Source organism: Pollachius pollachius (genome assembly GCF_949987615.1).
Source record: "Pollachius pollachius genome assembly, chromosome: 17".
Lineage (NCBI taxonomy): Eukaryota > Metazoa > Chordata > Actinopteri > Gadiformes > Gadidae > Pollachius > Pollachius pollachius.
In genome coordinates, this window is record NC_136950.1 from 13,461,941 (window position 1) to 13,467,940 (window position 6,000).

Below are 6,000 nucleotides of genomic sequence, written 5' to 3' on the forward strand. Positions count from 1 at the left end.
GGTAGAGAGAATGGTTGAAAGATTGTATAAATGGTGGTTCTTGAAATGAATAAAAGGCTACAAACACTGCAATGCACAGACCCTTAACCACACGTGAAAGGGTGAGCGAGAGAGAGAGAGAGAGAGAGAGAGAGAGAGAGAGAGAGAGAGAGAGAGAGAGAGAGAGAGAATATTGTGGCCCAGGTAGGAAAACTACAATACACTTTTCTCTCCTTCTTTCAAGTGAATTTAACATCCACAGACCCGTGTCTCAGAGAGCACCTTTACAAGCCCACATTCAGACTGCAGCTTGGTACGGTACAGTTTAAGTGTCTGCAAGGACGACGCGATGACACTACAGGGAAACGTTAAAACACTGCCGCAAAGTTAAACACTCGCCGCCTTGTCTTTTACAGACGCAGTCAAGTAGGCATTCAGAGGAGCCGAACGCAGAGGCTGTGGGCTTAAGGCTCAGTTATGGTTCCCCATCGACGCAACGCAAGGGGGTTTACAGGCCCATAGCATCCTTGCGTCCACCGCAAGGCCCTGACGTGCGCCTCCCAAAAATTGTGACCTTGCATTGAGACGAAGCAGCAGCAAGCGCTGTGATTGGTCCGCTGACTAAAACCCGACACAGAACCAAAACAGGTTAACGACTGCGTCGAAGCGTCTGCGTGGTCCTTAAGTTCCGTCGACGTGGAACCAGAACTGAGCCTTTACATACGCGGGGAGCTATGTTAGGCCGTGTTCAAATCTAGCGTTTTTTGTAATAGGGAAAAGTTGAGCCGACCGTTTTTTCAACAAAAAGAAAAGCTGGCAGCGTTTTTTGTCCTTAAAGCGCCGAGAGCGTTTTTTCTATCGCCTAGCAACGTACCCATTCTAGACCCGACGTTACTCGCTCCAGGCTAGAGCCCATTAGACATGTCGTAGATCTCGACATGTTCTGTAATTAAAACTATTAATAGCTCCACCGGCACTTTCCCGAGTGATTTGTCCGCCATTGTTTCTTGTTTTGACAGTTGAGAGTTTCCTTCGTGACGAAGTGTCAATGTTCCGCTTGTGATTGGTCAGTTTCCAAAAAGACGCCTGACGTCGGCAGCTTTCGCATACGTAGCGACGCTACGTATGGCAGAAAAAAACGCTGGGAGAGGCGTTTAAAAAAACGGTCGTGACTTTTTCCAGAAACGCTCTGCTCCATAGGAATATAATGTAAAACAAGCGCTGGCAGATTTAAAAAAACACGAGATGTGAACACTGCATTTTAGATTAACAAAACATAGCTATTGCTTGGTTTTATGGCTTATGCTGTTGCTCCAGTTCGGGTCTTTGTTTGACCCTTTTTTCCCCAGTTGTTTTGTAAAACATGACAAGCAATTTGCTTTCTGAAGAAAAAAACGCCATCTCCTCTCCATTGAACTGCTTAATGAACTACATAGATACGGTATGAACGACGACCAAGGCGCCAGGGTCTTTGGAAGAAGTATAGAGTGATCCTACGCAACGCTGGCAAGATGAAGGAACACCAGGGCAGTGGTTGCTCTGTGTTTAATACCATGTCGTTTCCTGGTAGTTTCTAATCCCTTCTGTGTATTTTGAAGGAAGGAGCGTCTCACAGCAACACATCCCAGCTGATCTGCCTGCTAACACCCTGGGATTGCTGCCTTGCATAGCCAGCCACACGTTCTTCCCTCAACGGGGAAGCAGCTTTCACTTTGCCAGCCAGGCAGATGTCAGAATGTCACCAGCATGCTCCCATTTGCATTTTTTCTACAGAACCTCTGCATTTGCATCCCATCCCATTTCTGTATTTTTTTTTTGTTTAAACTCTGGACTGGGGTTTGCTTGTCATCCTGGACCCTGTATCCCCCAACCCCCAACAAACATGTGCATGAGTCATTTTGGAAACCCTGAATTACCAGGTCTGTGTGTGCGTATTTGTGTGCATGTGTGTCTGTGTGTGTGTGTTTGTGCGCGCGTGCTTGTGTTCGTTCGTCTTTGAGTGCAGCATCCCATTCAGGATGTCTCCTTGTCCAATAAGCTATTGTTCAAAGCAGGAAAGGTTCCAGCATCTGACAAGAAAGAGCAGGTAAAGTAGATGGATGTACTATGCAACGGCCATCAACTTCAACCCTTTCCCTCCGCTCTCTCTCTCTCTCTCTCTCGGTCTGTCACTCTCTCGCTCACACGTCACAACAAAGTGACAGCCTCACGTTGTAGGCGGCACTAGAAGAGAATGCAACAGTCAACATGCACACACACACACACACACAACATCAGAGCACACCCCCAACTCCTTTAAAAGACACCACAATTGCACCAATTGTTCTTTGTATGGTGTTGCATTCTGTTTCGGGACTGCCATAACATTTTGTTTGTATTCAGCTTGTCTGCACATGGCTGACTGCAAAAATGTTCTTTGTCTGGTCTGGGGAAAATAAAACACAACAGAGTCAGCCACAGCGTAACAGTGGGGGGCCTATAGGGACAGAGAAACACAAGAGAAAGACTTCCTTTGTGCAATCCTCTCCCTCTCCCAACCTCCATGTTGCCTCTATCGCTCAGCTGTGTTGCTGACGCCCACCATGCCAGCCCATGGTACCATGAATCTCTCTGACTCTCTCCCTCTCTCTCTCTCCTTCTCAGTCGCTCTCCCCCTCTCTCTCTCGAACCGTCATATTTTATCTCCCACTTTGTCTAGTCTGGCCCATCGAGGCACCACCCCAATGCATTTCCTGCTACTTCCCAAGGAAACGTTATGCAAACACTTTATCGTGAAGTTGAACATCGCACGGCGGCCATTTTTTTCTCTGCTGGACAAGAAAGTCTCAGAACAACTGAACGTGGTACCATCTCAAAAAGCACCGTCCTTCAAAGCTAGAGGGATATCTCTAAAATGTCCTCATTATTTCAAGCTGTTGAAAGATCGTTTTTTGTACGATGGATCTGATAAGGAACAACAAGCCTTTGTTATGACGCCGCATTTGCAAACTCCTCAGCCAGCGATGTCTTCAATGAAACAGTAAACCATGCGACGAAGACACTGTGCCGACAACAAGTTAAACGGTCTCCATAGAGTAGGTAGAACCAATGTTTGATAGTTTGCTTCCAAGGAGGCAACAGGTGGCAGATAAATTGATAGCCACACATGCTCTCTCTCACACACACACACACACACACACGCACACAAACACACACACTGTTAGAACAGAAAATGTAATGCCTTGATTCGTTTTTGATTTCATATTGCCTTGATTTTTCATGTTAATATCTGTAGGCGTTCGTTCTATCGTCTCCCACAACATAACCTTCGTAGAACATTACCATCTGTTCTGGCTGGCTGGAATAACGCATTATTACCATTAAACATTTCCGTTCTCCCAGACAGACATGGCAAAGGGAACAGGAAGAGGAACTAGAGCGAGCGGAGGTCAGAGGGGGGCACGTGTGCAATGAGGAGTAAGGACAGTCACGGCATCTCACTCTCCCTCGTTGGGTTTTGATCTTTGTTTGAAGAACTGAAGATCTGGACCAGGTGTGTGTGGGGGGGGGGGGGGGGGGGGGGGGGGGGGGGGCATGGGGGGGGGGGAAGGAGAGTGTGGGGGCGAGGGGGTGGCAACATAACATACACTAACGGCTACTAAGCCAGGAGTTCTGCACTGTACTGGGGAATGTACTACTCTGCCAGGGCCTCTTACGGGATCCATCTTTGCCCTCTCAAACAAATGTTGTCATCACCCAATATCCAATGACGACCACAGAAAACCGTACAGAAGCACTGCATCGCTTTTCGTGTCAAAATAAGCCATGGCAACATACTGCAGTGCAGCAAGAGTATTGTAGGATTTACGACTCCTACTTCACAAATGGCCGCGACTGCCACTTTACTGGAAACGAAGACGATAAACACAGTAACTGATATTGCTCTTAATCTAAACAGGCCACACTGTGAGTAGGCTGAAGATAAGACATGTTTATGGGGGGTTATGGTTGACATGTGACGTGTCCGTAGTCACAAACGTGCAGTATTAAGGTCAGAGGCCCGCTGTGATTAAACCAGCAGCACAGGGTCTGGCTTGTTTCAGGGGGCGGGCTGAGTCACCGTTTGAGACCCCCCCACACACACAGCCATACATAGGTTAATATATATACACCCTAAACTACATACAAGCACACACACAGAAACACACAGAAACAAATGCACACACACAGATAAATATATAGACCCTGAACCACACAAACACACACACACACACAGATACATTTATACACCATGAAACAGACACACACACAAACACAAACACATACACACACACACACACACACACACATATTTCAAAATCCCCCCCAGAGAGCCATGCAGCGGCGGCAGCCCACCTCTTCCAGTCCAAAAAAGGTCATCCTGTCTGTTTACCCTTAAGAAGAGGAAGGAGAAGGCCTCATTAGGCCCTGTGTGCACTGGAGGAGACATCAAATACAGACACCCCGCGGGGTAAATGTGACCCGTGCATTATAGATGAAGCCATCTTCAGGAGGGCGGGAGGAGTGGAAGGCAGCTCACAGTGGACACTGGGTCTACTGTTGGGCCGGCACCGCCAACCGCCATCGAGAGACGCCTGCTCACTTTGGGTTTTATCCATGGAATATTTATCGTGTGTTTACATCCTATTTATAGTCGAAATATCGTTATGTCCCTTTCAGCCAAGAACCCTTTTGAATCATATGCCGTGTAACCATATACAGTTATGGTATGTGTTGCTTCGTGTTCTAGTCATCATAAGTCAAATTTAAACTTATTAGGATGCAGTTACTTTATATTTATATGATTTTTTGGGATGTGCTTTCATTTAGTTTAGACCAGGTTTATAAGCCATAGCTTTATCGGCATTGTTTCGTTCTTTATGCTTTCAAACTTGTTTGAACCAATTAATAACCACAGTAGCGTTTCTTTGAAACTGCCGGAGCTCATTAGGAAGCATATTGACAATGGTAGAAGAAGCCGTTGATGGCAGAGTTGCCACTTGCTTAGACCTGCAAATTACCTTGTGCGAGGGATATTTTAATCAACTAGCACGATTGAATAAGCCTGACAGGAGCATCTTGTCATTGTAACACAACACATCACATCACGTTTGTCCCTGTTTGCTAATTTACTCTCTCCGTCTCCAACTGAACCGTTTTTTCATCACCATGAGGAAAGTGATAGAGAGATGAGAGAGATGGATGGATTTAAAATCAAACCGTTTGCAGCAAAACCCAGAACTCCCATGATGACTACAACCCGACACATCAGGCTAACCGCTTTCAAATCCTCATTCAGAACACGTTTCAAAACACACAACAGTGTTTCAGTTTCTACCCCCAGCCTCAGTGTGTGTGTGTGTGTCTGGCTGCGGTGGAAAAAGGCCCCAACGTCCCGACAGGAAGAGAGGCGGAAAAGGTGGGAAAAGGGCTTGTGAGAGCATGACACCGGCTGGCTTTACATGGTCCTCCACCACACACAAACATCACCAACACCTAGACCGTCACCACCACCAGCATCAACAGCACCACCACCAGCAACACCACCAGCACCTACACCATCACCAGCACCACACCATTCCCACCATCACCGCCACTTACACCGCCACCACCATTAGCAATAACAGCACCACCAGCAGCCCCTAAACCACCACACCCCCCAGCCCCACTACCAGCACCACCACCAACACCACTAGCACCATCAATGACCACATCACAGCCACCATCGCCTACACCATCACTTCACCCAGCACCACCACCACCCCCCTTATTACTGGCGTCACCTCCACTACCCTCTGCTCACTATCTCTCTGCCCTGAATTATTCAACAAGACGCAAACACACACACACACACACACACACACACACACACAACAGCTCTGTGCTGGTGTGCCCGGGTTGTCATAGCAACCAGTTCCTTTGCCTTGCTGTCGACACGAGCCACGGCCAAAGGCTCTTCTTTTAGCTTGCACACCCACACTTTATTTACAAACACGGCACACA

The 6,000-nt window shown here is 47.4% G+C and overlaps 1 protein-coding gene across 1 annotated transcript in view; it reads right to left on the bottom strand.

The window, feature by feature from the left end:
- The window catches only part of LOC307088432 (matrix metalloproteinase-16-like), a gene marked incomplete at its 3' end in the record, with an annotated part of 58,395 nt that overhangs the window by 44,341 nt on the left and 8,054 nt on the right, over positions 1-6,000 (bottom strand). The window lies entirely within an intron of this gene.